Genomic DNA, 22,333 nt, shown 5'->3' with positions numbered 1-22,333 from the left:
TTGGAGTCTGAGTGCTTGAGAGATTAACACGGACCATTCACTGTCCTGGAAAAATACCCTTAAGAAATCAAAGGACATTTTATTTAGTGAAAATATGAACTTCATCATTGTAATAGGCAGTTTCTTATCAATTAAAACATGAAAATATCTTATGTATTTCTTGACTCCTTGTCATCCTATGGATGCCCAAGAGCTCACAGCAATAAGACCATGTTTTCTAAGCTATGTTATGTCATAATTCACATGACCTCCTTATCTTTTCTGCTTTTTTGACATGTTATCTGGCTAGGAATCTCAGATGAAAATTAGAGTTATCCTCTTCATAGTACGTATGATCACAGCTTCTGACTACAAAGCTTGATATTGAGTACCTCTTTTACCACTGCAACAAACAGCCCTCTGTAGTAGGTAGGCCAGATCACATATTATTCTCCCAGTGATGAAAAGCATGGCACTTCTAATGAAAATCCACAGCCATTGGACATGGGCAAATAATTGCATACAATGAATGCTGTGTAGGACTGGTGAGTGCTGTGCAAAAGGTATCGTTTAGCAGAATCAGACAATAACATGCCCCTTGTCATCCATCATGTCACATTAAGCAGTCTGCATATGTGATTTGTGCACCCTCATCAAAAAGTTAAGCATACTGTTTCCAACTAGAAGCTTCCATAATTGTTCATGAGAAATACTGAAGGTGACAAAAGAGTCTGAGTACTAGTGGGATCTGCCAAGATGCTTGTATCAAGAGCTAACATATCAGTTAACACTAAAGTTTTTCTCCTCTAAATTCTACAACCTTTCTGTTATGTCTAGGATGAGATTATTTGTTTGTGTGAGGTTTTGGTTGTGGTTTTTTTTTTTTTTTTTTTTTAATGAAGCAAACTATTAACCTAGAAACAGATTGTGAAATAAGAATATAAACAATTTAATTTCATATCAGCTTCTTTCTCCTTTTTCTACCCAACACTCCATTCTGGCTATGTTCAGTATGATCAGCATGTTCTTATAGCAAGGTCTTTATTCATGTATGTCCTTGATGCTCAGTAGACTATGTATGTACAGATATGACATCTCTAAATAAGCATAGCCAGATAACAGCACAATGTCATATCAGTCAGAAATCTTCCACGTAGATGGATGAAGTGGTGTTAGCTCTAGCCCAAAAGTACTGCTCCCTTGGAGGCACATTGATTAGATTTTACAGCTCATTACTTAAAATCAAGAGAAATATAATGTTCAGGTAACCTGTTTGCAGCTTAATTTTTCTACGTAATTAATTATTCTTCCCCAAGAAGCATGGACCCTTCTTGCCACATGTTCTTTTCATTGCTATTAAACAATTTTTTGAGGTAGCTTTCATGGGAAGCTCAGTTAATTGTAAACAGCTGAATACTAATGTGACTTTGATAGAAGTAAGTCTTAGTGACAGAGTGCTGGAATTTTTTAACTGGGACTAAATTCTATCATCCTTTTTTAATTCAGAGGATAAATTAAACGTCAATCTGAATGCCTGCATTTGTTGCAATGGCCTATATTCAATAAAGGTAGCTAAGAAAAGCCGTCAGAAAAGAACATTATGCTTCTCTAGGCTTGTCTTTGGAATTACTGTCTCTGTAATTATTTAGACATGTTTGGTATGGTTAAGATACAGAACTTAGTCTCACAGCATATGGTGAGGCATCTCTGCCTACCTATGACCTAATGATACAGGAGTCACTTATATTTTCTTGGGAGATGGAAATTGGCTGTGGTCTGGGGAAAAAAACAATTTCCATCAGCTGAGAAAACTGCCAGGTGAAGCAGGCACATCTGATGATAGGATCAGGAGACCTGTCACCAACATGTCCGGGTGTCTACTTGTCACTGAGCAGAGTCCAACAGTAAACTATTTCCTTAAGCTATTCTCATTTCAATTTTCAAATCATACTAAGTGTGAAATAACGTTAGGCTTGCAACAAAGGAGGTGTCAGACAGCTAATGTTCATACTTAGATGTACACAGGAATGCAAATACAGCTCTAATAGACAGGTTCCACTGCACTGTCCCAGGCAGCTTGCTCACCAGTTACCCATAAAAAATAAAATTTACTTTCAACACTCTTAGCTGCCTGTGCAAATAGACTGAAAAACACAATTACACTCTCTAGATCTTTCCCTGTAGCATGCCCTTCACCCAATAAAAGAGAAAAATATTGTGTGGACAGGAAACTAAGTGTTGTTACTGGATAGTTCTGACATATTTTTGTGTTTCAACTTTGAAAATATCTTAATATTCCTCCTAAACAGAAACCAAGTCTCTATAATCAGTAGTCAAATATCAGGACACTTTCAAATTTTGGTTTTTTATATTTTTTTTTAAAAAAAGGAAACTATACTGTATTTCCAGAAAAGAAATCGTAAAAGCAGAAGTCAGGAAAAAACATCTATGAACTTGTAAGGAACAGTGATGAAACCACATATTTTAATCAAACATGGAGGAATGTTAATTCAGATAAGTAATGACTAGAAAGCCTTTTACTCCTCATCACACAAAAAGCTCAGTCAGTCTAGATTGTATAGGATTGCAGAAAGCCAAGGGAATGTACCCTCATTAAAAAAGACAGCCTTAGTATAAACCTGTACATTTGTTAATAAGGCCCCAAGACAGATGAATATGAGCAGACACCTAACTCTGCTGAATAGGGTCAGACCCAAGCACATTCATATAATTCAGCATGTGCTTGCAGCATTTTGTTCTGTTGGGATCTCCTCACAGACTTCAATAAACTTATGTCAGAGATGAAGTTAAACACACAGAGGCTTAAGAGAAAAACTTTCTAAGTGTTTGCAAAAGCAAAGTGGGAACAAAAACATTAATGTCCACTGGGCTTTATTTCTGGATGCTCTTCTCCCAGGTTTGGTCATGTGTTTGGAGAGTTATTAGGTACTGTGTCTTCTGCACTGCCCCAGCCTCAGCCCAATGATTCCTTACTTATTTCTGTTTAAAGATTTAAGAGCAATACAACCAAAATCCCTTTCTTCACAGCTGCATAAGCAGGCTCATGACAACTTACGAAATAAGAATAAAAGGTACTTTTGCTATGACTGTAAGAATATAAATGTAGTCATTTGTGCTGTTCACGAGTCATTCAAGATGGCATCCATCAAATATGTGCATGCTGCAGAGTCCATGAACCATGCCTATGCTCCTCACAGCCACATTAGGATGATGGTCCTCTGCCTCTGTGGAAAAGTGTGAGGAGTTATTTTCCTTAACGCTTTTTTTCACAAGTGTCAAGTAGCCCTGTAGTCCCTGAATTCCAACAAAAATAAGGAAAACTTCATTCTTCCAATGCCCCAAAACTATTGAAAACCAACTGCACAAGAGGTGCTTTACAGGTCTTGCAGCACCAGGAAAAGACTGGAAGAAACTTAGTTCACAGTGTAAAATGACATATCTCTCCATGACTAAATATATTAAAAAAAAAAAAAAAAAAAAAAAAAAAAAAAGTAGAAAAGTAGATAGATCTGGGTCTAAATAATAACAGTGGCATTATTGTTTCAAAATAAAAGCACAAGAAAATTGCACTAATAACTTGTGCTTGCTTATGTAAATGTAGAAGAAGGGTTTAAATTCACACAGATTTCCTTATGTGCCTAGTATATAGCAGATGGGTATTGTCTTATTAAATTGTGTATTTGTGTGTGTATCTGTATACACATAAAATACATGCATTTTTAATAAAAAAACTCCTTCCATAATTAGAAGCACGCAAGGGGTAGTGATGTTTCTGTGATAAACTACAGACTGATTCAACAGGACTTGCTGTGGCCATGTTGTTGCTCTTACTGTGATCTACTTGATTTGTACATGTGAAAAAGCTATTTATCTGAGGCGGCCTGGTCTTGATACATTGAGGGTGTTATTCATCTAAATCCCCATATATGGATTTTGAAGTATTCCAGGCCCTGAGTAGCTTTTAAAAAAGTGGTATTACTTGCACACAGATGAACTGAAAAGCAGTGCCAATTTTCTAGTTGGTTGTAAATTTGACAGTGACTGTGCCTGAAGACTCAAAGGGCAGTTCAGCAACTGGATTATTATGAAAATAATAGAACTGGCTTCCATAGAGCTCTCAGTTGTGATTTGAGTTCAACCAAGTGACCAGAAGGAGTTAGATGACAGTTCAATTTCAGGAGAACAGACATTTACAGCACAAAACCATTACCAAAACTTACAGCAATGAGATTCATCTGAAAAGGGTGAAGGACTTAATGGATTTGGAACCTGTACTACCTCTAGGTCAAGCCAAAAGTGCCCTGAGGAGAAGCTTGAGCTGTCATGGGGGATAGGAGACTTTGATCTCCAGGGCTGTATCAATCTACAGTCAGCACTGAATTAACAAGAACAATTCAGAAGCAAAGTTAAGGCTTTGGGGCTCTTATCGCAGCCAGTCTGCAGTGACCTTCACAAGTAAATTTAGGCTGGAAAAAAAAAGTGTTGTGTAACAAATTCTACACAAGGAAAAGTGATGCAATAGCTAAACTTTAGAGGACAACACAGGTCTCTAGATCCCGATGAAAGAGAATCCAGTCAAAAACAGCCAGGGGACACCAAATGGAGGCTATGGCCAGCTGCTGACCTCAGCAGTTCTTGACAGTAAATGTTATTAGTTATTAAAAAAAAAAAAAATAAAAAGTCCCAGCTAATTTTCTTTGGAGTGTTTTTTCTTGCTTTTTTTGCCCCATACTTCCCCTACATTTACTTAGGTCCGTATTAAGGCAAAAATCATTACAGCAACAGAGAGTAACTGGAAGCTAGTACAATCACTGCAACAGAGAAGGGGTGAGTAGGAAAGATCTCAAACCTGACTCTAGATGCTGTCAACCTCCAAAAGCAGGAGTATTTTCATTATTTTGGCAGGATGTTGTTGCTGCCATTCAGAAGGAGTGCAGGCATCTGGTACAAGCACATAGCACTTTACCTGGACAGAACCCTTTAGTTTGAATGTTTCCATTCAAGCTCTTCTACATAAATAACCCAAGCTTGGGAGATGTTTACAGATTTTATTTTTTTTTTTTAATTATTTATTTTTTTGCCTACCATCTATGGCAAGGGCTATTCCAGGATATGACAGTGTCCATCCTGCATACTCTAAGACTATACTAAAAGCTGTTGGTTACCATAATGTTGTCCTTTCTTGGAGTAAAGTCTAAATCAAGTTCTGTTGCAGCCATCCTAGGCAGCTTCAATTGCCTCACAGTTTCTCTCCTTTATGGTCAACTTCCCATGCTGCAGTTCCCAGTGTCAAATGCTTTGATCCATCCCAGCTGGCATGCAGCCACATGGGAAAACAGGAATACAGAGCTGCTCGCTCATCTCTGCTATGTTGGGGCTGGTCAGTAACATGCTGTGTAGTTCTCAGGGATATCTTCTTTGCACATTTTCACAAGTGGTGTGAAGTAATCAGAAATATGTATCTTTCCCTCAGATGCACCTGATCACATAGGAATTCTCAGTGAAGGCAGGGATGAGTCCCCTATGAAAATTTAGCTGTTCATGCTCATCCTTTGATTTCTGTAGCTCTGGGAAGTGTTAGTCTTCCTCTGAAGAGCGACGATCCCATCTGATTCAGGCACACCCGCAGTGCCCTATGCAGCCTAGCTGGGACATAGCGTTGGGTCCTGGGGATGCAGGGTTCTGCTGCGTTTCATGACCCTGCCTTTTCCAAACTGGGCTGATGGAAGAAAAGCTGTTTTCTCTTCCCTGAAGGATGGTTGCCTCCAAAATAGATGCCTCTGGCTCCTCTGAAAATGGAGAGGGAAGCACAGTGTTTGAGCAGTGAAGTGATCTGTTGTGCTTTTCCTGCTCCACAGAGGGTTTTTTTCCTAGGATGATGCTGATATCAGTCCATATTAGACTGTTTCAGACTCTCATCAGACTGAGCCTGGACATTACTACAGCACTGCATGGCAGCAAACTCTCCTGCACAAACACTATGGCCACAGATGTTAAAAAAATAAAAGGGGGTGATTATAAAGTGTAATAGATACTGTGGCAGCTGCTACCTTATGTCAGGGTTGGAGAGGCCTTAATCAACCCCTGAGCCTGCTGTGATAAACACTACTACTCTCTATCTTCACATGATGTATGTGTCTGTGCTCAATCATCACACACAAAATTTTTTGAAAATGTAAGGTACCAATGTAAATCAGTCCTGCACTGAATATGACTATCTACCTGGTGAAAATTATTACTTGAAAAAACATTGATTCTCCTTATCTGTAAATTGTTTTAAAAAGTGTTGTTAAATGTTTTTGTGGTGTTAATAAATACTGCTTAAGGCACTTTAGAGAGAATAACAATCCATGCTGCTATACTAATAATGCATGCTTTTAATCTCTTCTACAACAGTACATGAGAAAGCAAACACAAGTTTCTCATTTGATTAGAGCTCCAGCTGACTTTGTAATATTGTCTGATAAAATGTTGAACACTGAAGAGTGTAATTATTGTTATCCTCAAACTGTTACACATCATGAGTTGGGCTCCCTGATGAATTATGAGATTATAGCAATAACAATGAAAGCAAAAGTGCTGTTTTGATTCACTTTCAGGTTTTGAGCATTTATAGGTCAGACTTTTTTGTTTTCTGTGTAACCATGAAAATTAAATAATTTTTGTCATCACTGGATTCCAGGAACTGGAGCTATAACAGAACCAGAAAACATTTTGAAACTCATGATGTCAATATCATATTCTATTCCTGTGTAGAGTAATTCAAGGGTCAGAACTATTTGAATGAGTGAAAGTATTGGTGTATTAACCTAGTTGTAGAAGAAGGCCCAGTGTATTTACACAGCTGTAGATTTAGATGAGGACATTTGAAACAAAATCAAGTAAATTAATTAAATAGATGAATAAGAATACATGCAAGATGGTAATTAAGTCAAGCAGAAACAGCAAATTAAGATTAGAAAGTGAACAATTGTTTTATTCAGTTCTATATTATGGATAAGACAATACCAATCCAGTATGGTCAATGCCATACTTGTTGGCCTGTGAGGATCAGAACACAACTTCACCTTTCTGAATCACTCTGTGAGTCAGTCTAATCTACAGAAATGTGACATTCGTTGCATTTGTGTCTCTAGGAGAACAAGGAAAGGGCTTGCATGGTATTTCTCTGTCACATCCTTCCTGTGTGAGTCTCCAAAAGGTTGACTATGATAGCTAGTTACCCTCCTGCAGTTAGACACCAAGGCTCAGTTGTTGTGCATCAGTGAAAGATCCTTTTCCAGCAAAGGAAGTTTGATGTAAGCACCTGCATGCTGAAGAACTTCAGTTTCCCAGTTAGGGTATCAACTACATGGAACTATTTAATGTGAAGGGTTAAAACTGAACCTTTATCTTACCACTACAGATGTTTTCCACCACTAGGCATTGAATGAATGTAGACCAGCCATTAAGGCATAACATTATCACCTTACATGTATGTACAAAATATGTAAAGCTGTTTGACTGTACTTGTCAGGATCTGTGAGACAGGCAACAGTGCAGAAAAATCAATTAATTTTATCAAGCTTCTTTAAAAGGTAGTTGTTAACTGCAGGATTCCTCTCTATGTGCAGGTTGGAAGTGTAGCAGATCAATCCATTGCCAGTCATCTCAGCTGAATCAGGGTGGGTTGCCAGACCAGAGCAGATTAGAAACTGGTCTTCCCGAACCATAAGAATTTCAATGCTGTAAGAAAGTTTCTATTCACATATCAAGCCAATCTTTTGAACATGACTTTGAACTCAAGATCCTGAGAATGTTGGAATAGATCCAGGCAGAACATTTCACCCAGTTTTGCTCTTTGGTTTTAAGTGGGGGTAACACAAAGAAGAAAAATTAGTTCCATTCCGAAGGAGGAACTTCACCCTTTAGAAAACATTGAAGACTTATAAAATTAACTTTTCTGGTTTTGTGGCTTGATTTTGTTTTTCTTTGTGTTAGTGTTTTGGTCTGAGGTTTGGTTTGGTTTAATTTGGTTTGAATTGTTTTTATTTCCAGTGGTAAAATTATCAAAACAGTAACTAGAACAGGTTTGGTGCTTGATGAGATGACATTTTTTTAAAAAGAAAACATTTGCTCCAAAATTACCTATCCATCTATAGTGTACTTCTACTTTAATATCAAAGAAGAAAGTGGGAGATTATCATATTTTCATAGAAACGGTTCTTTCACCCATCTGAATCATATCTAAAGTTGAATCACAGCTGTTACTAAATAATGCACGCTGTGACCCAAGGATCAATGCCACAGCTTTCAGTTGATGCAATAGAAATGCTGCAGATTCATTTGGAAGTATTCTCTGTCCTCTTGCTCTCGGAAGGGCATTCTGTTCCTTATATTTTGCAGTATCTACATGCTGCTATGCTCTGACCATACAACATGTTCATTTTATCCCACTCAGCTGCATTATGTTGGGACACTATTAAATATTTACCTTCTGCAGCATAATGCAGCACTTAAATGCGAAACTTGCCATTTCTGTCAGACAAACATAAACTATAGCAGGGCTTATAAAGTTATAAGTTCCAGATGGTGATGAATAAGTAATGTTGCACCCTGGGCCTAATTGCGCCAAGTTTCTAGATACCTGCAAACCATCAATTATACATTACAAGTGCTGCTCCTTAATTGTTGCTTGCTGGAATTTCAAAAGAAAATGTAGCACAACAATGGCACTGTACTTGAAGGGAATTTCTTTTTGAAAACTCTTTCTTTACCATTACTAGATTTTTTACTGTTCTTTGGCTCTGATTTAAGTTTACAAAGCTGGAATTGAGAAAGTTCCTTGAAAAGAAAAATTGGGAGTACTCACTCCCTGTTTTATGATAAAAATGGGAGTTTACTTGCTGCATGACAGTCATTGTGCCTAATATATAATCCACTAAGAGGCTGGGCACTGTGCTTCCCTTAGAAGCTGTGCTTCTAAGAGGCTGATCCAATTAACTTGGAATTTTACCCTAATTCAGCCTTCACTGGCAGCAAAAAATAATGACTACTGAGTGTTTCATAGTTGACTGTACACTTCCAGCTGTGGAGAAAGCATGTTGCCAGCCTGGTTGCAAGCTCAGCTGCCTTTGTCTTTCACAAATCAGCAGAGCTGTCTTGCCTGGTGAACTCAGTTGCATTTCTTCACCTCTTGTCCCTGCTCTCTCCCAATACAAATACACCATTCCAAAGAGCTGGTGGTGTTTGCAGAAGACCTCTAGTGACGAGTGTGTGCAACCCGCAGGTCAGACTGACCTCTGACATCCTACCAATCTCACTATGCCTTGCTGCATGTAGGGTTGGATTCCCTTTGTCTGGGATGTCTGGGACATCAACACACACAAGGTTATGCCTATGCCCAGTTCAAGGCTACATCTATTTTAGTAAGTTGGGGACAGTGCCAAGGATATTTGTTAGGCCCCCACAATTTCAACCTGTCTACTAACAAATTGTAAGGAGGTCCTGGCCTAGCTTTGCCTCCCCTCAATGATCGCTGTCCCAAACAAACCCTGGGCATGGCTAGTACTTAGTATGAGCAAGGAACTGCTCCCAACAAGAAGTTTGTACGTGGCCATTCTGCCTCGGAGACTGAGAAGTTTAATAGCTCAGAGGAGACTGTTGCATGCCAGCTGGCCTCAGGGCCAGAGAATAACCCTGGCACTGCTCAGTGTGCAGACAGAGGTGAGGCTTATGGATACGCACATGCACTGCAGTCTGTACAGAGACATGGGGAGCAGTGCACTGCCCTGCTTTGGAGTTCAAATTTGCCTGCACAAATCTACTTGGGAAACAGGCAGATTTGGGTTTGAACACGTCCCATACCACCTCCTCAGCAGACACAGCCTTTCTGCAGAATGTGAGTCAGTGATTCAGGTATTAACATATTATGCAGTTAAAGTTTAATTTTAACTGCAGCAAATATTGGAAAATGACAAAACAAAACCATAGTCCAATGAACATAAAAACTGTCAGCTGGGAAAATAAATTCCACAGAATTATTGAAACAGAGCATAGAATCAGAACACAATATTTCATGTACTGCTACCTTTGTCTTGCAAGATTTCATGAGAGGAAAAATAAACACAATTTAAAAGATCACTCTGCCAGTATAAAATGCTATAGTGATTAAGTTAACGCAGCTGAAAGATATCTGCAGCCTAGACCTGGTGACTGATTTCTTCTCAGGGAATTCCTTGACAAATTGGACCAAGGAAAATACACCCACAGCACTGTCCGTGTCTTGGTCCTCATATCAACATACTTGTCACTGTCATAGCTCTTAGATTCCATATGCTAACTTGGGAGCAAATATTTATTTCATTGATGTTTTCTGTTGTTTGCTGTGCTAGTGAATGTCTGCAGTATAAAGGTTTGGGTTTCTGGCTGAATGCAGGTGAATCATTCCCATTGGAGTATTAGACTTCCTGAATGTCCGCTTATTTTAAAGCTGAATTCTAATGTTAGGACTGTCATCCTGCTTACAGATAGTTTGGTAGGGCTCCAAAACAGATCAGGAGCAGAATAGAAACATTTGCAGGTATTCGTGCAATTAGCTGTGGCTCCTTTAGTGTCTTCCCAGTTGATTTTGGCAGGAGGAACTGTGCATTATTTAGGAAGAAAACTTAATTATTACTTAAGTGTTCCCCTACAAATATATAACATCAGTCTTGTATATGTAGGCAGATGCCAAATATTTTTTGTGTTGCTCAGTTTTCCATTGGAATTTTGCATTTTACTGTGAGTAAATTCCTCTCCTCTCAGCTCCCTTCCTCTCCTCCTCTCCCCTTCCTTCCTCTACCTTCCCCTTCCTTCCCCTCTCTCTCCCCCTTCTTCCTCCACTCACACCACAGAGATTATGCAGTACAAAACTGTTTTTCCAATGTCACGTGTGGCAGATAAAACCAGGCCCTGTGATTTGTTTAGTGTAAATTTAATCAACAAGTATATATGCAGCTACTACTAGACCTTTCACCTGACCAAAAGTTTCCCAAATAGATAGTCTTAAATCATGATTCCTCCAGCCTATTCTTCTGGAATATCTGCTTCTTGAAAATATGTAGATATCTAAATGATAGTCATTTAGTTAGCTGAATATAGGTCCATGTGTTTCTTATTTGTCTTTCTAGTTGACTAATTTTTACATGTAGTCTCTGTTTGGCCCCACAGACATTTGTCAGCTGGCGCAGGTGTTTTGCCCTCCGTGTTGTGTGCAGCAGACTCAAGACTTCATCTATTCCTTATTTTACATATTTCCTCCCATCTACCTGCTTGGGTTGCTTCTGCATAAACTGTTCTTTCTTCTGTGAGTACAAGTGAGTGGCTTGGCATTTTAAATTCCTTTCACAAGTGGATTGAACAATGACTTGACCCTCTAGTTCTAACCTACTGCCCCATTGCTAATGGTCAAGATAGGTTGTTCTGCTGAAATTTCATCTCTTGGCAATGCAGAAAACATATCGGTCTTCCTCTACTTCTGTTGGAACATAGATCCCCACTGGTGACTTTGTCCTTTGTCCAACTACTGTGAATCCACCTGCATGTATATTTTATTTCAGTCTATCTTGTCACTTCACAACCTGGTTGCTAAAGTGCTGCAGAGCCCAGGTGCCCTGTTTATCAAACAAGAATATTTAAAAAGAAAAAAAAATGCAGGGAAAAAAAAATTTAACATTTGAATTGGAAAAGATGACCTATATATGTGCAGATATCTACATTTTTTGTAGCAGAAAAGGAGATAAAGAAGAAGAGAATTGTTGGAACTGAAGGAAAATTTTCTCTGCTCTTTTAAGTCACTGGAGATAGAATTCAATAGACCCCAACTGTGCTCAGATGCACTATTTTCTATAATCATAGATTTTGGAGTTGGAAGAGGTATATTAGGTTTATCTAATCCATCTCCCTGTCATATATCTGCATTGTTCTTTACTGTACATTCTCCACTGACTTTCCTGATTTAGGTTATAAAACCTGTACAGTTTAAAATAGCAGGTTAGAGACAAGAAGTGAATAGTTAACTTAGTCTCATTCTGTCCCTAGAATTCCATCCCTGTACTAGTGCATTTGTTCTGTAAGACTGTGATCTCTGTGTATTCTTGTCAGCTCCTTTGTGACTGTCCTGGTTTCAGCTGGGATAGAGTTAATTTTCTTCTTAATAGATGGTATGGTGCTGTGTTTGGGATTTAGGATGAGATTAATGTTGATAAGACACTGATGTATTATTTATTGCCCAGCAGTGCTTACACAGAGTCAAGGACTTTTCTGCTCCTCACCCCACCCCACCAGCGAGGAGGCTGAGGGTGCACAAGGAGTTGGGAGGGGAAACAGCCAGGACAAATAACCCCAACTGACCAAAGGGATATCCCAGACAATGTGACATCATGCTCAGCATATAAACTGGGGGGAAGCTGGCCAGGGGACAACTGCTTGGGAATAGGCTGGGCATTGGTCAGTTGGCGGTGAGCAATTTTGTTTTCATTTGAATCATTTGTTTGTCTTCGGTTTTATTTCTCAATTTTTTTTATTTTCCTTTTTATCACATTATAACAATTATTATTATTACTACTACTACTACTACAACTACATTTTATTTCAATTATTAAACAGCTCTTATCTCAACCCATGAATTTTCTTACTTTTACCCTTCTGATTCTCTCCCCCATCCCACTGGAGGGGAATTGAGCAAGAGGCTGTGAGGTGCTTATTTGCCAGCTGGGGTTAAACCATGACAGTGATATTGCATTTGCTTTGCATCAATGAAAATATAAAAAGTTTAAGATGATTCTGTTTAAAACTTAAGTAATTTGTCCCAGATTTTTCCATCCATTTTAAAGAATACATGTTTATGTCTTATTAGATACTGCTAAATTACTGTGAGTGTAAAACAGCAGTGCAAACGAAGAATCCCATAGAAGAAGATGCAGGGCTCAAAAACTGCTTGCCATCCCACCAATATTGCAAAAAAATATTCTTATTCTGCACACAACACACAGCTGTTAGGGGCTCAGGATCCAGGAGGTGGGAGAATTTAGGAACATAGCTTTAAATGATAAAAGGGAGCTGCAGAAAGACTTAGGAAACTGATCCATGTAACAATGAGCAGAGTGGTTTCTGAGACACTGGAGAGTTGCACATTAAATAAAATACAAATGGTCAGGTAAAAACCTTGGGCTTGATACTGATCTCACCCACTCAGATGTTATAATGTTGCTTTTTCACTGACTCAGAGGAAGATGACCCTGATTTATGCCATCACATCTCAGAGCAAAGTTTGTCCTTTGCACTGGAACAGAAGCAAGTTATTAATTAATTCTGTTACAAGTTTAACCTTGTAGCCTCCAAAGATACTATATTTCATATGGTTTAGGAGGTTATGAGACACAGTGGGATTAATAAAAATAAAAAAAATCCTCAGGGGAAAAAAAAAAAAAATTCTGACTTCTAAGTGGGTCCTGGGTCCTCCCATTACCTGGCATTCTTTCAATATCAAGGATGCTTTCACTTCTGACCATTGCTGCCATGTTCTTGTTTTGTTCAAGAAGAATATTTTTCTTGTATCACATATTCACATTTTCCAGGTGCTTGCTTTTCATCTCAGGCATTCTGGGAGTTGCTGTTTCCAAGTTTGATGTCAAACCTTCTTTTCTTTTCCCACCAGGGAATCTCTGATACCTCTTCTCAAGAAAGGAAGAGGAAGGGAAATCTCAGTAGGCTGTAACACAGAATGACAGGATCACAGCAATTGCTATGACTACTGCTCTGACCCTAAGGCGTATGGATTGCAAGTTATCGTGCAATCACATGGCAAGGGAGGTGCTATGGCATAACAGATGTGGGACATGAGCAGATCCACTGAAGTCCACTAAAATCCTTTAGCCTTACCCATGGTGAGCATTTTCATCCCATTTGACCAGAGGTGTACTTCATAAATCCATTTCTTATTGTATGTTCACAATATTTCAGGGGACAGTCAGGTCTGAAATACCTTGCTCCTGCTTTCTCAGACCCAACACTGATGTCACTCATCAATCCCTGGGATACTAAAATTGCAAATGGGATATATTTTTCCTCCCCCTCTCTGAGAAACCAGATCAGAACACTTGCAAGGATGCATGCACATTGAACTGTATTAACTCAAAAAACTATGTGGAAATGGCAAGATTCTGCTTTGGGATTGCTTCTTGGCTGGCAGCTCTGCTGTTCTCTTGATCACTTTCTATTGTTGATGCAGTATTCCAAAAAGTAATAATATATTTATGGAGTTCTTCAGGGCACTGTTCAGCAAAATGTTCTGTTCACATAAACAGGTCAAAAGTACAGAATCCAAACTCTTGGGCCAGGACCAAACCAGAGAATGACCATACAGGAAGGTAACCCCTGATGAGTTCTGAGCTAGCTATTCCCACTGAGAAAAGAGAATTCTGGATTAGACATGCCAGTTCAATACAGTTATTAGATCAGTGCTCTATAGGGCAAGCAACGTGTTAGGAATTGCCTTGAAAGGAACAGAAAAGAACAGCAAGCATTATTACACAACTCTATAAATCAATGGTGCATCAATAGATTGCACATGATATGCTGTCCTGATTCCTCCATCTCCAAAAGAATAGAGGAGTTAGAGAAGGGTAACAGTAACAGATTCTATAGAAACAGAAAAAATACATGAAGTTCTTCCTGGAACATGTAGGAATGAGAAGAATATAATAAAGTGTGCAGCATCCTAGAGATAAGCATCTGTCAATGTCTTCTAGCCTGCTGAAATCTGTAAGCAGAATGTTTCGATATTTCTTGATCTCTTTTTTCATTAGCAATAACTAGTAGAACAATACATACTCCTGCCATCTATAGGAATTAAGAATCTGTCCTTGAATGTTTCTAAGAACTTCACACCAGTGATGGAGAAAAATGTCCATTTCTGCACCAAAGATCCTATTTGATCTACCTGCTATAGCTGCTTGTGGCAATGCAATTACTGTGGCATCTGGAGCAATAGAGCAATGAATGATTCACTGCTATGTTCAGTTGTTACCCAGTCAATAGAGAGAGATAGTCCAGGTGCCGGAGTTAAGCAGCTATAGAGTACAGCCAGATACATCTTTGTCTGACAGGCATTTTCTTTCATATATTTTGAATTTCTCCCATTTCACTTTTCAGCAGATCTTCAGGAGAGGTTTTTCAAACCATGTGTCTCACTCCATTGACCTGACAGGGATCATAGGCCCCTGCATTAGAAAGTTGCTTTGTTGAGCACTTTGTATTCATGTGCAAAGGAGGAACCCAAGTGAGGTGGACTGGATCTTAGGATTTCCATGTTCCTCTATGAAAATGGCACTAGTTTTTCCCACTGGTAGATGCTGCCTTTGTTTAGATTTTCATTATAAGCATTTGTGGAAGGAAAAGAATACTTATAGAGCAACTTGGAGTCCTGACATGTTATTTAAATAATGTAGCTAATTACTACATGTTCTAACTAATTTTTTGCCTGGAGTTATTTTGAATTTCTGAGTGGAAAAATAGCAACAAAATAAATGACCAGGAATGGGGTTAATTCTATCTACAATAGCAAACACAACTCCTAAAAGGTAAGCTGAGAACAGATGAACAAATTACAATAAATAGCACTATCAAATAACCCCAGAATTTCCAGTTCAGATCCTTCTTAATTCAAATATTTCCAGGCATGGTGTGTGTTTTCTTACTCTGATGCAACTTCTCTTTCTTGTATATTAAAATTTAAAAAGCTAACATGCTATGTTTGAAATTTCAATCTACTGACACAGCAAAGTATGACCTGAGTAGGAAAGCAGAAGGAGCAGCCATTTAGAGTGTCATTGGAGCCAGATTTTTAAAGGTATTTTTCTTCTTTCTGAATTTCCAGGTTCTTAAACACTTAACTACCTGGCCTTGAGCCTCTTTAAATGCAAATGATAGGCCGATTAATTCAGTAGCTCACTTGGAAGTTTTGAAAAGAGGAAGAGAGGACCTGCCTGCTGGAGTGCTGAACCTAAGGTACAGATGTTCAAGAAATAGAGCAAAGGACAGGTTTTGAACGCAAGAGAACATAATGTACAAGTTAAAAAGGTTCTTTCCAAGCTTGTAGGAGAGTCTCTCTTAGCTTTCACTCCTTTCCAATTTGGCATCTGGCCCTTCTTAAAATTTCCCTCTACTAACAGTGAAACAAATTTAAACCCACTCCAGAAGTGCATTTAATTCAGAGATTGTCTCTTGCCTCCAACTTTTCTGATAGCTGTCCTGTTGTCAGGGAAAATAGTACTGCCCCACTCAGCAGAATGAGAAAGATACCAGCCTAAAAGCATTTCCCTCCACCTTCCAGAAAACATGCAGAGCTTTCTTCCATTCACAAGATATTAATTTCAGCTGAAGAACGTATCCACAGGGGAGCAACTGGTCCAGCTCATTTTAATGCTGATGTATTTGCTTCTCTGAAAACTGCAAAGCAACAGCATCACAGCTGCAGCGCACAGCTTAGAAGCCACTAAAAGGCACTCTTAAAAACAGGCATAAAAGGTTTTCTGTCCCCAGATCCTCTATTCACAGAGGCTGGACATACTGCAGAGCTATGAAATGACACAGTATCCTAGAGTCTGAGGCAGATTAATGGGGGTCTACAGAGAAGATCTAGTACTTCTGCTGATAGACTAAGTGTAAAATTTACTGAAATCTAAATCCCTGATTCCACCCAGGAAATGCAGACCTGGTGTCCAGCTAAAAAAACAGAAGAGATTTTCAGCAAAATTAGTCTGGGATCAGAAAGGATTGCATGCACATTAAAATTCAGAGACCACATTTCCCAATTTCATATAAGTGTGCATGCATGGATTCACCTGATGTCTTCAAGATCAGTAGTTATAGGTTCATCTGCTGCACACTATATTACTTTATAATAACCTAAAAATGGTGACAAACCTATTGTCACTGCTTTGAATTACTACACAGAAGTCCAGTTACATGGGTCTTGTTTTAAAGAGTCCTCAGACTGCAAAAGGTTGAAAACCATTGTCACAGCTGATACATTTTTTCTGTGAGAAACGGACTGAAATAAGTACAAACCAAGTAGCCATTGTTTGTATAAATGTTTCACATCTCTTTTCAGAAGGCAATTTATATTGCAGTAGACAGAAATTCAGGTTTCAGTAGACAAGAATATCAACAAGATCATTTGTGCTGTGACACTGAAAAAGTTTACTGCTTAAAGATCTCAGATATAATGATGATATTGTAAATTTGTCAGGGAAACATTAATGACAAATGTCACTGAAGACTGAGAATAAGAAGGTAAACAAAACCACACTGAAATGGGTGCAGCAAAATCAATTAGTTGCTAACTTTACAATGAAATTTATAAAGAACTGAATGATTTTTCTGAACTTGTTGCAGAAATGTAAAAAAAAAAAAAAAAAGAGAATAAATTAGAAACATACCTAATTTCCTCCCTCCCTCCCTCCCTCCCTCCCTCCCTCCCTCCCTCCCTCCCTCCCTCCCTCCCTCCCTCCCTCCCTCCCTCCCTCCCTCCCTCCCTCCCTTCCTCCCTCCCTTCCTTCCTTCCTTCCTTCCTTCCTTCCTTCCTTCCTTCCTTCCTTCCTTCCTTCCTTCCTTCCTTCCTTCCTTCCTTCCTTCCTTCCTTCCTTCCTTCCTTCCTTCCTTCCTTCCTTCCTTCCTTCCTTCCTTCCTTCCTTCCTTCCTTCCTTCCTTCCTTCCTTCCTTCCTTCCTTCCTTCCTTCCTTCCCTCCTTCCCTCCTTCCCTCCTTCCCTCCTTCCTTCCCTCCTTCCCTCCTTCCTTCCCTCCCTCCCTCCCTCCCTCCCTCCCTCCCTCCCTCCCTCCCTCCCTCCCTCCCTCCCTCCCTCCCTTCCCTTCCCTTCCCTTCCCTTCCCTTCCCTTCCCTTCCCTTCCCCCCTTCCCTTCCCTTCCCTTCCCTTCCCTTCCCTTCCCTTCCCTTCCCTTCCCTTCCCTTCCCTTCCCTTCCCTTCCCTTCCCTTCCCTTCCCTTCCCTTCCCTTCCCTTCCCTTCCCTTCCCTTCCCACCAATTCTTGGCAGGAGAGCTGAAACCACAGTCATTCTTAAAATAGGAGGCATTCATTAATATCTGCAACTGGAGACACAAACAGCTTTCCCCTCAGCTTGAATTCAAGCTTTGCTTTTTTGTTTGCCAGAGAATACATCCTATCTGCAACTCCATAAGGCAAAGAGACATCTGCAGGTAAAGATCTCATATTTGCTTGCTATACAACAAAGAAATGCCAGGGCAAACTGTCTTCAGAAAGGACAGGTTCTGCTTTAAGGAAAAAATTAATTTAACATGCTTTCAGACAACTAATATAGTTAAGTGATAGTTCAATAAACCTAGTTTTTGAGCTGTTCCACTTTCTCTGTCATGAAATAAAGAAAATATTAATAGCATATTCATGAAATATAATTGCTGAAATGTGATCACTGGATTATTAGCAATCATTGTGCTAGATATACTTAAGGATTTGAAATCATCGAAGGAAGGTTTTCAGCCACATATCCTCCATTTACTAGTATTATATGTGACATACAGTTATCTCAGTGGATTTAGTATTTTTCAGTGGAGACACTGAGTTAAAATTCCTGCACAATTTTTATTAACAAATCACACCAAAAAAATAAGCAAACAAACAAAAAATTTCCACCTGACCGGGATTTTTTTGCATTTATCACACAGAGTGTACAAGTCAAGATTTCAATGAGCCCCTTAATTTGGAATGTTTGAATTGTATCAATTTTTATCCATGGCATAGAAAATATCAGTTATTGAACAAAAGTAGTCTGTGGTCCTTAATACCTAGGAATGTTTGCATCTGAGAGTTTTATCTGTGTCCACTCATGAAGTAACAGTGTGTATCCAGGTTGTCTGAAATGGCATCCCAGGCACACTAAGGCATTTGCTCTCAAAAATGATGAACCACAGTGCTTGATGAGCTGGATCCTGCTCCCTGCACAGTCACTGGAGAGGAAGGTGCGATATCTCAGCTAATTCGGAACAAAAGATGATCTGAACATGGACCACCTTTCTCTATTTCTGTCTTCTTGTATGTCTACCTAGGCTCCAGCAGCCCTGGAGCAACCAGGGTCAGATATCAGTGGGAGCACTTTACAAAATCCCACCATGGGTGAGACTTTGACACCATGCAGACCTCAGCTCCTGTAAAGCCACACTATCTGACTTCCACCACTGCCCTCATTTGACATGGTCCACTCCTTGAAAATGTGAACTGTTTCAACTCAAGATTGTTTGTCAGGCAGGGAGCAAGTTATCACAGTTTCATCCTTTTCCAGAGAAGAAGGATGAAATGTAGTGCGGCTCTTTTCACTAGAGTCTCTTCTATTTACAAACATTTTTCTCTGCTGTTCTATTTCAATCCCATATAAACAATTATTAGAAATGCAACTTTATTTTTTCCAAATGTAATTATGTTCTGCAAACAGTGTTGTTGACCATGACTAATGATAACTGTCAAAGCTCGCAGGGGCATCAACTTTTGGAGGCAGCTAGGACTGCTTGTGATATTTCACTTGGGGAAAAAAAAAAAAAAAAAAGGAGAGAGAAGCTGAAAAATTATGCATTTAATGTACCTTACAGCCTGAAAAACACTGAGTTGTTATTACTACCTAGAGTAAAAATAAACACACTGAGAAAAAGCCTCTGACATGGGAGTCTTTTGTTTATAAGGTTTTGAGTGCACTATAATTGTAACAAAATATTGTGCAAGCTTTTTAACCAAGGACTTCCAGTTCACTGTTGCCCAATAATTACAATGAATTCAGTTTGCCTCTATTTTACTTTCTCACTTTGTAAACTAGTATTGCATGAGAGAAAAAGCTTGTGCTTTTACAAGCCTGCAGCAGACTGATTTCCAAAACAAAACGTTTTTGTAAAACTAGCAGATTCTTATACATAACACAGGCACGAAAATGAGAGAAAATAGGTGAACTATACTCCCACCATTACAGTTTTGTAACAGTCTTCCTTAGTCTTCCTCCTGTGGGTATCTGAAGACAGGTCAAATCTCTTTGTTACAATTAAATGTGGGCATCTGCTTCAGGTAAGCTGAATCACCCTTTAGATTCCATTGGTTGTCTGACAGAGCAAAATTTCTAGGAAAATAACTTTTAAAATTTATATTTACCTATATAACATAAAAAAAAGAGAAATATATGATACTTCCATCCTTTATATATAAAAAAAATATGATGAAATCAGTATTAAATTTGGGACACTCAAGTAAAGTATAGTTATCTTAGAGAGCTGTAAAAACTACATGTAAGACAACAATGTTATTAAAAATATATATATTTTCTATTATACAGCCATCTGCTTGCTATAAAACAACCTTTTAATTTCCTAAATACTCTTTACTACTGGGGTTCGGTACCTTCTAACATGAGATCACTGACTATATAAGGACCTGGCTCCAAAATCATCCTTATGGGCAGTCACTGTTTAAGAAGTTAATTATTAATCTAAATGCATACAAACGTGAGTATGCTGACATGTTTATAGTAGTTAAAAGCTATTGAAAGTTGTTTTTTAATCCCCAAAATTTTCAAGATTTGTGAAATTTTGACATTTTCTAAGAAAACAGAGAGGTAAATCAGCCAATGGTAACAGTCCAAACAAAATGAGAAAGCTGATCTACAGCCAAAGCATGATCTAAGATCATTGGGCTCCAAAAAGCATTTATAGGCCTGCCAATGACAGTTCTGTCAAAACAGATCAATTTCTCAGAAACATTTTTCAGTATATTTGATAATTTCTGAAAAAAAAAAATTACTCTTTCTCTAAAAAGTCCCAGGCTAGCATTTGCATTCATTCATTCGTTCAGCATTGCTGAAAATACAAATATCCTGGAACTCAGTGTCCCTGCGAGCAAGGTAAGAATGATCTCCATTTTACAAATAGAAAGATAACAAATGGAGTGGCTTTTCCAAGGTTCAAGGGAAAGTCACATAAGAACCAGATACTATAAAGTATTTATTCTGTAAAACATGATTGTTCTAGCATTACTTAATTCTCTGATCACTTTGCCCATCCATTTTCTTCTTCAGTCTCACTGTTGGGTCTAATTACTGTCAAATATTTTAATCTTTTTAATACTATATTTTCTTTTTAAATATTTGTACAAAGACTTATGCAAGGGAGTGCTGAAAGGTGACCGTTCTTTGGACAGGAAGATAATAAATAGCATTAAGAAGAATCCTGATTAGAAATCAGTTTTACTGGCTCCTGCACTTGCCAACTCAGAAGTTCACTTCTTTGTGGGGAAGTACTTTAATGACTTAAACAATATGCAAAAGAGACAATATTGATGTTCTTAATGGAGGTTGTTAATCACTCTAGATTTCCAAACTTATTCAGGGGACTTGTGAAGCACTCAGATTTCCCATCTATCAGCCTTGCATTACAACACAGGTTTAGGATTGAAATGTCCAATTTTCTCCTCAAAACAGATATTCCTAAATTCATTAAGAAGTATTTTTGAAAACTTTATTTACAAATATTTGAGATTAAGTAGGAAAAATTTTAAAAACTTAGCTACAGAGAAAGACAGTTGAGAAAAGGAGGTAGACACAATTTCTGACTGGAGGTGAAATTAATTTCAAGGGCCGAAGTGAGATCTAGTAGAACTGTATCCCACACATACATGGGAAGAGCTTTAGGGCTTCCTAGACCTCATTTAATTTATTATTTCCATGGTTTTTAGCACCTTTCATTGCAAAAAGCTGTTTAAGGTGGGGTTTCTTCAACATCTACATATATGAATATCTATTTCTGGCTTTTTATTCTGTAATTTCTTCATTTCTTGTTACAAATGTTGTCAGAAATGAGGAAAGAAACTATGTACTACTGTAAAACAAAGTGCTATACAAATATTTAGTACAGGCAGCTAATGGACTTTATGAAGTTCATATAATAAAATAGAATAAAAATAGAAAGAGAATAAAACTTTTCAAACTGTAATTTGAGCATAGAACATGAATGAACTTCTAGTCATATAACTTTTGTACCCTAAACTGATCCCAAGTACTGTTTGATATATCCACTATCAAAATATCTTTTTATTCAGAGTTCATTAAATGTGAATTAGTGTTTTGCACTAGCATCTGTGGAGATCAAATGCAATCTTTAGGAGAATCACGATGAAAATGTATATATATTCTGTTATTTATATCAATTGACTGGAATTTCATCATCAGAACAGTAGCACATGTTTGCACATATCAGAGATCAAGTGAAAAATACAAGGTTTTAGAACAGTACACTGATCTTTA

This window comes from Tyto alba, unplaced genomic scaffold (genome assembly GCF_018691265.1).
Source record: "Tyto alba isolate M040663 unplaced genomic scaffold, T.alba_DEE_v4.0 Super-Scaffold_40, whole genome shotgun sequence".
NCBI classification, from domain to species: Eukaryota; Metazoa; Chordata; class Aves; order Strigiformes; family Tytonidae; genus Tyto; species Tyto alba.
The sequence above is the reverse complement of the archived record's forward strand: the minus strand, read 5'-3'. Positions refer to the sequence as shown.